The sequence below is a fragment of the Agrilus planipennis genome, unplaced genomic scaffold (assembly GCF_000699045.2).
Source record: "Agrilus planipennis isolate EAB-ADULT unplaced genomic scaffold, Apla_2.0 scaffold66, whole genome shotgun sequence".
NCBI classification, from domain to species: domain Eukaryota; kingdom Metazoa; phylum Arthropoda; class Insecta; order Coleoptera; family Buprestidae; genus Agrilus; species Agrilus planipennis.
In genome coordinates, this window is record NW_020438868.1 from 688,500 (window position 1) to 701,042 (window position 12,543).

General features: G+C 34.7%; 1 protein-coding gene across 1 annotated transcript in view; it reads left to right on the top strand.

Moving 5' to 3' along the window:
• The first annotated feature begins 564 nt into the window (after positions 1-564).
• The window catches only part of LOC108734674 (sushi, von Willebrand factor type A, EGF and pentraxin domain-containing protein 1), a 46,701-nt gene continuing 34,722 nt past the window's right edge, over positions 565-12,543 (top strand). Inside the window, exon 1 of the mRNA XM_025976250.1 lies at positions 565-839. The gene's annotated coding sequence lies outside the window, so the exon portion shown is untranslated. The remainder of the gene's footprint in view (positions 840-12,543) is intronic.

The following is a 12,543-nucleotide window of genomic DNA, read 5'->3' on the forward strand; positions in this document are numbered from 1 at the left end:
TTATTTCGCTTTAATTTACAGCTTATAACAAAACAGTTTGCGTTCTTTTAAGGGATGATATTATAGATGATATTCTTTAATACTTCTGTTCCAGTTTTATCAATGTGTCGCTGGGTTTCCCACATCACGTCCCGTTGAAGTCTCCATCCTTTTTTGTTCATTTTACCCTTAATTTACAGGCTCTAACAAAACATCCTGGGTTCTTTCAAATAATCATCTTTTTTAGTACATCTTTTCCACTTTTCTATGTATCAGTCCCCGGGTTTCCCGCTTGACGTCGCGTTGAAATCTCCAATCTTCTACCGTACATTTTCCATTTTAATTTAGAGGTTCTAACGAAACAACCAGCGGAATGATTTATTAAAGACAATATGAGGTCAGTTAATTGGGAACGAAGTCATATCGAATACGTTCATTCCAATCGTGTATCATAACGGATCGCCCTGTATACGTATACACTGGCTATTGCAATAGGTATACAAACTCGTTTCTCCCACCTTGTAAGTCCTCAGTAAGTTGGTTCTTGGACATGGACGAAGGAATTTACCACAGTCTCGAGTCGAAGGCCGCGCCTAAGAAGTGCACGACCAGCATAAGCAGTTGTTGTTTGTAGTGGATGTTGTTCAAACTTTTATTACCAACACTAGTAGTAGTTGTAGAATTAGTACCTAATAAAAAATTTATTCGACCGCGAGTGTTTTCGCGTATTTATTCTTCTGCTGGTGTTAAGTGCACGTCCGTTAGAAAGGTCCTTCAGAGTATCGCTTCGAGGAGTTAATACTAGCAGCAGCTTTCGCATGTGTCAGGATTAATAATAACAGGAAAACGTAAGAAAAACGGTAAGCCAAGAAACAGGAAATTACAGATAGAATCAATCGTCAAGATCTACTCTAAGAAATGATGATTCTACAACTAAATTGTATATATTAAGACTCCAAACTGAACGTCAGAAGACGTTTATCTCCCATTGAAATTTGTTGGAATAAAAAAGTAACCAAATATTACTAAATGGGTTACCGAAAGAACCTTATGGTATTCAATAACAACTGCGACCTGAATTTGGACACATAACTATTTACCGAGACACTAAGTTTTAGGCTGGAGTACCTGACTATTCAAAGATTTAGTTTAATTTTACTCTTAATAGGTACTACAGCCAAAACCGAGCCTTCCACAGGCTCTTAATTAGGCTACAACCTACTCTTGTGTTTTATTATAAGTAATTGCAACTAATATTTAATTTTCTATCAATTTCCTTTCTCTTCAATGTCCTGCAAATATTATTTCAAGAGTACCAACATAGTAATAATAAAGATATAGACAATTTCATCATACATTAGACCCGGAAATATCAAGCAATACAATATTTCGAAAGCGGTTATAAAAATTTATTAGTCCACCTTAAAACATATTTTGATTTAATGTAATGAGTTTCGACATTCTCGAATATTTATTGAGTTTGTCTCTTGACCTCTCGTTGAAGTCTCCGACATACATTTTACAGTTATCGTGTTAATCACCTGGTCCAATGTCAACCTCTTGTGTAAATGTAGTTTATCAAATTATTCTATAGCAATTTATATAAGCTAATGCCGGGTTCGTCGCCTGATCTACCATCGATATCTCCAAATCAATTTTAATTCTGCGGCTTATTACGTGTTTTAAAATGTATTTAAGTTAAAAATAACTAATTATAGAATCATTTTTTATCAATTTAAATAGTTTTATCTACTTGATAATTACTTATTTATGGTATTTTTACTCGATTTTTTGTTGGTGTCTCCACAGCTTTCGACAGTTTTTAATGACTAAAAGCGAATTAATCGATTATTGTATCTAAACGAACATAATTAAGACAATCATATGTCAAATGGAATTTTAACATGTCTGTATGCATTCCTCCATTGTTTAGATTAGAATGGAACTGATAAAATCGCTATGTATATTGAGAAGCAATATTTCTCATAATAGTTTAGTATTTTACTGTCTAATTTCAATGACAAATTCGTCTATTATTTCTACCATTAATAGTTAATTTTGCTTTGAATATCAACTGTTTTACATATATATCATCGTCAGTCCTAGTTGGACCATTGGACATGCACCTCCACTCTTTCTTATCCTGAGCTAATCTTCGTATTACCCTTAAACTGAAACATCCCACATCCTTAACACTTTGTGAACAATAATCTAATCTAATTTCATTCATCAATTAATTTTTTACTTTTATTATTGGCTTAAAACAAACAAACATGGTGAGAGGTGACTGCCAATTGCTGTTACACAAGACCAAAGGTCAAATCACAAGTTGCTGTAACACTAAATCCTACACCATACTTTACGCAACGAGAAAGTACCGTTAATATTATTGTTAATAACAAATACCCTCAAATAAATACCAGTTTTCAATTTTAAAAAAATTTGTAACAGCATCTCTATAGACATTCCATAGTGGCCTAACTTCATCTAAATATCTTCATAAAACTGATCAGCTTACTTAAAATGTCGACCAGGTAATTAAACTCATTAACGATTATCTTAAAATAATATAACATCATAGCAACGAATTTTCTGTCGCTCTTAATGAGACTAAAGGATAACCAGATAAGTTAGGATGGAAGGAGTAGTAGGAAGATTCCCTCAGGATAAGAAAGAGTGGATCCACCCAGTCTTAGGACTGACGACGTTATGATGATGATTTTTATTTGGTAACCAACAAACTTTGATTAGACATATTAAAAGCAGAAACAAGGGTTAAGAAAAGTAGAAACAGACCTAGATTAAATTAGATTACTGTTCACAAATAGTTGGAGGATATGGGGTGTTCTAATTTTATCTGAGGAAAGGAAAGGAGTGGAGGTGCGTGTCCAGCCACTCTTAGGACTTACGACCCTTGATGATGGTAATATCGCAGAAAATTACCTACGCAACACGTTTTTATAAACTTCAGTATTTAACAGATACATAGACCCATTTATGATCTTTCTCCTTCCATACAAATATAAACAAACAGATCTCTGTTTACTGCTTTCATCTAAAGATTAAAATACTCATTAAAATTGTAGTAATAACGAATATAAAATAATTAGCACTCCATATTTTGCTGTAAGTACGTTTATCCATAACCGAACAAGTGTTATAGAGAGAGAACATTTCTTATTCATATACCGTGATGGAATAATTTATTGTACACATAGATAAATACAAGACAAATTAATGAATTAAAGTGTATTACCACTGTTCATATACGTCGGCTGTAAATTTTCAATAAAATTTTGTTAATTACTAGAAAACTTTTATAAATTCTTTAAATTTAACATGATACATACAAAATAGGAAAGTTGTAACCTTGTTGTTATAAGGTAAATCGAATTTTGTGAGAGACCTCCACCGCCTATTATTATCTATCGATAATTGTAGCTATTGGTTTTAGGCTTAATAGTTTTTAATTATGTGTAAAAACCTTTTCGTTTCTAACCACTCGTTAGCAATTCGTATTATTTCCCATAAGTAACACTACGACTTTCTAAAGTAATTAACATAAGAAAATCTAGGTATAAAAAAAACAATATTTATTAAAAAAGAATATCTATGAATGAACTTTTGCTTTAAACTAGATAATCTTCTCAGTAGTCTGAAATCAGTATCTATATATATATTATAAATCAAACTGAAATAAAGCACATCTACTTGCGATAGGACAAGTCTTTAAGTCCACAATTTGACTTTTTACAATAATATCTAAGAGAAGAAAAGAAGTAGAAATTAAGTAATTTAAAGCATCCTCTTTATTCGCCTGATCTGGCACAAAGATTTCTTATTAGACGCTCGCATTATTGACCTGAAAACTTCAATTTCGTTAGTCTCAGATTATTGTGGGTATTACCCGTTATTTTATTAAGGTGGAAGACCACACGTACAGTTTGAATATGCATTCGTACAGATTATAAACGTTGAAAGCGAGGTTCACTGGAGGTATTTATATGTCTGTATTAATACATGTATGTATAGAAACACTTACAGGCATTTGTTACCTTGAAATTCTTACAAATGTCCCATTTTACTGTTTCGAAAATCAAGAATGCTATTACCACTCCCCTCTCGGAAAGAATGTCATAGTCACAGTATAAGATGATGACTAGAAACGTGACCTTTTTCTATTATCCAGCTGTACGAAAACCACCTTTGCCTACCTGAGATTCACGGAAGGTCATACTTGGATTCTGCCAAGTTTTTATTGTGAATTTGGCATTGGACACCGCTACGGCATCAGATACTTTTCGACCTTTATATAATATTCAGATATTCAATAAAAAAGGAAAACCACGAGAACTATGTAAATTGCTTGAATTTCAATAAATTATTACTAATAACAATCAGTAAGGTTACAAAAAGTAGTTTTGGTGTGATGTTATTGAAAATTTTAGAGATAAACCTTGCCTATTCAAAAAGAATTTCGTAGCAAGTTTTTCTATAAATTTTGCTTAATTTTTTTATTTGCTTAACGGCCTGATCGCCATTCCTTCAATTTAAATGAAATTTTTGCGAGAAAAGAGAAAAAAGAACATTTCACGACTAAGGGGATGTTTTTAATTAAACTGTAGAACCATTAACGAGTGGCATGGCCTAGGGGTTTAGACCACTGCTTAGCATTCGGGAGGACGCCCGTTCGATTCCGGGTCCGTCTATCTGGTCCTTGTTTTTCTGTGGTTTCCTTGGATCAGTTAGGCAAATGCTGGGGTAGTATTAATCCACAGATAATCTTTCATTCTCTTCTGTCTTCATTTCATCCGTTTCAAGTTCCTCACCCGAACCACCACCCACCTATTCCCACGATTCCTGAAAGGGAGCTGAAGAGGGCCTTCCGCCCTACTTTTAGGCGTAGTCCGGACGGACTACCCACCCACCAGGATTAGTGGCTGGTGGGAATGAAACACCCGATAGTGTTTTTTTCCCAAACTATTGATAGTTCAGTGATAGAATGCCCACCTGCCACACGGGCGGCCCAGATTCCATTGCCATCTTTCTTTAATTAGGTAAAATAAAATGACGCAGTTGTCGAATTTCAACCATGGGCGGGTACTACTGTCTCTACAAGTTTACACGTCACGTCAAAGCATTGTACAGGTACCGTTAAGACCATCTTAAAAGTATTATATTGTGCGAATACATGCAGATGTACCGACACTACCAACGCTATCAAGTCTGGTCATCATCTTAACGATGGAATGTTTATCGTGAGTAGACCAAAACTGACCGGTCTTCTATTTATTAGAGCATGCGAATCTGCTTGCTGGCAGTGAGTGTCGATTCGTATCAGTATTAATTTCTTGCGAAACCGACTCTTAACTGATTACAAATTTTATTGTTACTACAGACAGAGCCTACGGCTTCAATTGCCTTTGAATTATCACTTCAAAATCGCTTCGTGGTCTTCCGCAGCGTTAAATTCCTGAGGCTCTTCTGTCACAAACACGCAACTGACACAAAATCTGGTTAAAAAAATCCCTTTACCCACAAGGATCAATTACAGACACGGAAGAATCGTCTCATGTGTTTCCATTCATGGAAATCAAGTCATTTCATTCGTAAATTTAATTTTCTCATTTTAGAAATCATTTTCTTTTGAACATCATATGCTTCATCTGCATTTCATATCTGATACAATTCCATGATCCACAAGCATATTATCATAAGGATAATACGACTCATAAGTACAACATAGTTTTAGGGATATGCGAAGATTAGCTCAAGGTATGATAAAACACAAAATCCCTGCAAATTTTTTACATATGTACTATGGTTACGGCCATAGACGTAATGCGTCATCATTGTTACTCCAACTGCTTTCGTTTTTACCCTACATTAAGACAAAATGACCAATAAAGACTAATACTGCCCCTACTTATCGACGAATCTTCCCCAACATATGCAAAATCATAGAAACCCTATTCGAAAACGGTCCCTGTCCTAAAGCAGGACACTGCATATCCGTCCAAAGTGCGATAGTATTAAACTCAAACTACTCATGATGTGATGCGTGTCGTAGCTTGCTTATAAACGTGCACCGGAAATTCTTTAAAGGAAAAGTCCAAGTCTCGCCTCGGCAACAAATTAAAAAAAAGCCCTCGATCGACCGGAAGCGAGCCGTTTACTTTGAGCTTTATGTAATTTATCGAAATACTTCACCGACTAAATAAAACAAGAGAAAAACGCTCTAAAAGCGTTACGTAACAAGTTCTTACTTAACTAATCACCTGTTTTATCGAGATAATTTGGTTTAATGGCCTTTATTTTCAATACGCATTCACGAAAAAAATGTATCAGCGCATGTGTTAAGCCTTTGTAACGAAATACATATAATATACACATATTCATTTCTTATAACATTATACAGAGTGTAAGGGAAATAGGTGGCGAGCCTACAGGAAGTGATAGAGATGGTATAAACCATGACAATTAGGTAAATGTTTGAATTCCCGAAAGCTTCACAATAATCACAAAAAGGTAACGCGTCTTAGCAATACCTCAATGGAGATGTAAAAAACCACATGATGCTTCTTTATCGACTAATGTTTACGCCATTTACATTTTCTTCTTTCTTTTAAGTTAGTGCGTTTACATAGAGCTATTGTAATGAATTTATTTAATTTATTTAGTCCAAACGTTATCTACAGTACTAAATTTTAGGTTTATCTTAGACATTCGGTAATCGGCAATGTTTACATTTGCCATCCATGTAACTGCAGAGTTTTTAACTCACAACGCTGTATGGTAGACCAGAGCCGGACAAACTCGGCTCTTTTGACTCCCGAGTGCTCCTCAAGGTCAACCAAGTAGCTCCTCATTTATCCTGCGAGTGCGAGTGAGATGATTCTTTCCTTTTCTTATCCCTTCCATTTCGTAGATGAGTTCCCTCTTCCATAGACAAACCCAATAGTTTTGCGAACGTAGTAACGAAAATTTTCGTAGGTATTTTTTAAGTTGCGAGAGTGGCTTCGCTCGTCTACGGGATGAAGGGGCTTGATATGGGAGTGGAAGGGAGAAGAAAAAGACAAAACAAAATTGTTCACTACTGCTTACTTTCTATTACTCATTGAAGGGTATGGAGTGACTCAAACAACCTCATGTAGCGGCTCCTGCGAAGTTAAAATTTGCCCGGCTCTGTGGTAGACACCCATGTTGTTAATTCACGCACAGGACCGGCTTCGCATTGCAAATTATTGTAATTTCTTTAAAAATTCAGTTTACACCCAAAAATTCGGCATTTATTTCTGTTACACCATGTATAATAACAACATTCTTTAATTTCTGCGAAAGAACAAAACATTTACGTTTAATTGCTTGACAATTATCTTAATTAAGAAAAAATAATAGAAAACGTTAACTAAACGCTTTATAAAATGTCGCAGTTGATATATTTAACAAAGTAAGAATTATAAAGCGTGCAAATGTAACAATCTACAATGCTGCAGACACGAGAATGTGCTGCAAAGTAAACTGGAATTCAGCGCCAATTAAAAATTTATTTTTAAACAAGCCAACTGTGATGTAAGGTTAACAGGGCAGTAAGGCAATGACTGAAACACAACATTTCACAGTGATACGCGCATAAATAGCGTCCACGCTCATAAGTCACTATTTTTTTTTGTTACGCTATAAAAAAGTTCCGACTTTAACTGAAGTAGAACGCGACGCTGGATGCGATTCAAAGACTTATTATTTATTAGTAAACCCAATGGTTCCTTATTGTTAGTTTTAAAGTAAACAAATACTTGATCGATTTCACAGTTCCGCTACGTTTGCCATTCACCTACACCGGTGAAAAACCTAAAATAATTTCCTTCATTACCGTTAAACCTCAATAATATAAAACAGAACGATTGAGAAAAACGTCCAAAAAAACTTTTATTTCTTGTGAAAGGACAGACACGACTTCTAAAAGTCATAACACATCCATTACATGATACAAATGCAGTAACCGATTGCCTTACAAAATCCAATCTTTACACCCACGATCCCCATTTAGTTACAACCATCAGAAAGCGGTACTTACTAATAAACTCTTATAAAATAATTGCCAATTTGCAGTGACAATAAAACATAATCTCAAAGCAAAAACAATCTTACTAGCTACAAATAAGAATCGAAGGTAAAAAATTAATACCGATTTGTTTCAATAGAGAATGTACGACATCAAAAGGATATAAGTAATATCATTGTATCGGAAGAATGAAATTGATAGAGGTACCATCAGGTTTTGTTGGATTTAAACATGATGTTAGTGTATAAGTCATCATAATAGTAAAAAACTGCTTCAATCACAGGAATGATATCAAAGATATTTAAACAATATCAATAGTGTAGAATGTGGAAATGAAACCATAAACAAGGCATTTAAGCAAGTTAAATAACACATCAAAAACATTGATGAGATCAAAGATATAGAATCAGTACAGAATAAGAAAGATTTAGAGCAACAACAGTATTATTTTTAAGATCGAAACCAAATCAATACGTAGACAAGACCAAAAATAACACCAAAGGCTTTTAGGTCCAATTAGGAATAAAATCATTGGCGTTACGCAAGGCTAAAAACAAATGCAAAATTAGAAGATCAAGACTATGAGTATTAAAGTCATTTTCGTTTTGATCTTGTTGAAGCTTATGGTCGATAATCCAAATTAAATCCAGTTTAGTGAGTCCTATTGTATATAAATATGATTTTTAGATGTTGAAGGCTTTCCGTCACTGTCTTCAATAACAGCCCCCATCAATGCGATGTGATCTTTCAATAAATAAGTCGAAATGTTTGGTCTTCATTAGTTCGTACAGAATGAAAGAAAATGTTTAGTAGAAGAGGTGTCGCGGCTACGTCTGAGTTCCCGTTACATGTTCCACAAACACTATGCATTGGAATTCGCAAGTATGCGAGATTTCATTCGTGAGTCAGATTTTATTGAACATGACGATGACGTCCACGATGGCGTTTTGTTAATAATAAGCCCGAGTTATGTGTACACGTGAAAATATTTTATTTAAACATGTGTGTATGTATTATCCGTAGATGGAAAGGTCAACGTGTGAAAGCGCAGGTCTTTTGTATTGAATGGTAACGAGCTTAATCGGTTATGGCGGAAATCGCGAATAGGATTAGTGATTATTTCCATTTTATTATTATTGCGACAAAACTGTTACAATAAGACATGATTAAGAACATAAAATGCATGTTAAAAGGAAATTATGAAACGAATAGAGCAAAAATAATAGTTAGGGAAGTAAGTAATTTGAGGAAAACAGGGGAAGTGGTGAAATTAGGAAAGACAATTTTTGAGGGCGATGAAATTTTCATAATAATGACCAGATACTATGTGACACGCCACAGGATATCTGTAAGGATTCTATGATCCATATGCATGATATTTAATCAGGAGAATCTAAATCTCAGACATCAGATCCTTGTTGGCATAACATTCCATATATTTATGTAGAACATTATCGTTACAATTTCAAACTTCCTGACTCAGCGGTTTCGTGTCCGAGGGGTTAGGGCTGTATGCAGATATATCACCTAGGCAGTTTATCCTTTTCTATATACAGTAATGTTCGCAAGTTCAAGGATGCAGGACCATCCAGTTTTTGAGAAATGTGAAGCATTCTTCATTCCTTCGTATTCTTAGTCATGACGAAGGAGTTGATTTTAATGATGATGATGTATGTACTTTATGTATTGTGATTAAGGAAAAGAAAAACTTTAAAAACTTTTGAGGGTTTCATTCCCACCAGCTAGTAAAGCTGGTGGACGGGCAGTCCCTCCGAACTACACCGGAAGGTAGGGCGGAAGACCCTTTTCAGCCTCCTTTCAGGAATCGTGGAAATGGGTGGGTGGTGGTTCGAGTAAGGAAGATGAAACGGACGAAATGAAGACAGAAGGGAATGAAAGATTATCTGTGGAATATTACTGCCTCAGCATTTGCCTAAGTGATCCAAGAAAACCATAGAAAAACTTGGACCAAGGCAGACGGACTCGGAATCGAACCGGCGTCCTCCCGAAAGCTAAGCAATGATCTAAACCTCTAGGCCATGTCGCTCAGTTAAGGAAAAGTTGTTCCAAAAACCTATATAGTACGCCCAATTTTACAACACAACAAAAACCGATTAACAACTGTGGTTGTCATTCGAATATGTCTATAGAAATATATAAAAGGAATTAATAACCTGTCTGCCTTATTATATGGTAAAATTACTCTAAAGTATGTCACAAGCTTTTATTCAGATAAAACTGGTTTCGGCTGCTTAGCTAGACAATGCGTCAGGTTTGTTTAAAAAGCCGCAGTTAGACCACACAATATCATGGTGTTGTTTAAATCGATTATGCAAAAATGTTTGCATCAAGAGACAGATTTTTCCACTTATTGCATACCAAAAAGGAATTAAGATTGGAAAATATTGCCAACCTTATAAAAATACCACACCACTTGGCGTGATAATTATTAATTTTAATTTTAAACACTCACCCCTCTGGTAGTAGTTTGTTAACGCAATGTAGTTCACTCACCCTGCAACAAGAGATAAATATTAAATACATTTTGTAAAAATCATCACAATTTATTGAGAGGACACAAAACCTATAGTTTATGATTATTAACATTGTTTTGAACTGAAAATATTAAATCAATATCGATTCTAAACCACATATACGGAAGAGTAAACATGATAAATTGCTGTCCTGATTGAAGCTGCTTCCTAACGTTTCGCTAGCGCGGGTGCTGGATTTCTTCAGGGGTCTCATGTGAAAATTCAAATCCATAATCGAAGATGGAAGGACCTGGAGAAGCTCGCCCACGTACTAGCAAAACGTTAGGAAGCAACTCTAACCGACGGTGACCTATAGACTTGCATCAAAGTTTTATGAAAGTTTTATCTATATTCATTTGTGTGTATTAGTTTTTTTGTTAACTGTTTCAATTTTTTATCGATTTTTATTACTATAAAATCAAGGATCGTCATTCAAGGCTTCACAAACAGCTAAAGTATTTAGACAGTACTCGATTCCATCGGGAAAAAATGAAATAATAAATGTGCTTGACAGGAACTTTTTCAATTTTCTTTTATATAAATTCCGATGATAAAGCGTTAGAGTAGCTCTGCAGTATTTGTAGATTCGTTTCGTACTGTGGTATCATAATATTGTAAAAGGATGAAGAATAAAATCTAAGGAATTCGACCCAACCTTTGCATTCAAGTTGTAAGTTGTCTTGCTTCGAGGCAGTCAGCCAAATATATATATATGTACATAATTATAGTACGGAAAAGAACAGGTTGCCATGAATTTGGGTTTCAATGGCCAGGTGGTTTGTTCCACTTCGTGTGCTTCAGCATCATACCTACTTCGACTATTGCCTACCTACCTTTTAGGTCTTATTATTGTTCAGAACCTTGACAAACGTTAAAATGACTTCGCTTTTTCGAAGAAAATTTACTACTGGTTCAGCTATTTTCAAGGAATAAAAAGAAACAGAATGATGGTAAAATTTACAAAAAGAAAAGGCACACAATAAACATTCACTAAATTTGTTTCTAGCGTATGAAAACTACTCTAATAATTTTATTTTTTTTTATTTAATAAAAAAAAACATTTAAATGGTAGTAAAAGGAATCAGAAGCAGTCAAAAACTTCATGGATTTAAGGACAGATTTACTTTTAATAGTCTAACAATAATAACGTAGGGCAAAGAGGCAGGCTCATTGAATTCGGAGTAAAGGAACATAAACAAAGTTACAGCCAAAGGAATCATGACTTCATCAACCACAATAATTGCTTGACCTCACGTGAAAGAAGTAGTAGTTAATAAATAATTTCTTGTGTTAAGTTTTTTAATCCTGACTGCTTGACCTGTAACCCAAAAATTCTGTGCACCATATACATATATATACCTTCTACATGTACGTATATATTGCATACGTAATTTTGTGATGTTGGAATCATTACACCGTGAGAATTTAAAATTTATTAATAGTGAGACTAATAGTATAAGTCACTCCGCAGGCTATATTTAGATACATAATCATAAACATCAAGTCATCTTCACCAATTTATGAATCCATTGTGATCATGTACACACACACACACACAAATGTGAGTAAAAAAAAGCTAAAGACCGTAGAGGTAACAATTAGCCAACCATGGGATGAGGCAATCACCATTCGCAGCGACTTCCTGATGGTGAAGTCACTCACGGAAAAAGAAAAGAATTTTCTTTTAAACATATCCACTCACACACACATAAAAGGTTGATACTCATCAAATTTTTATCTAGACTCACAATATTTCATATACGAGGGTGGATTGATAAGTTTCCGGCCTGACCAAGAAAAACAAGGTTTTTAAAAATTTTTTTTTTTTATTTCTCAAAATAATCTCCTCCAAGGCTGATACATTTCTCATAGCGGTGTTCCAGTCTATTAATGCCATCTCTATAGACTGATTCGTCAAGCTCCTCAAAATAACCATTTACAGCTTCGATTACTTCTTCATTGTCC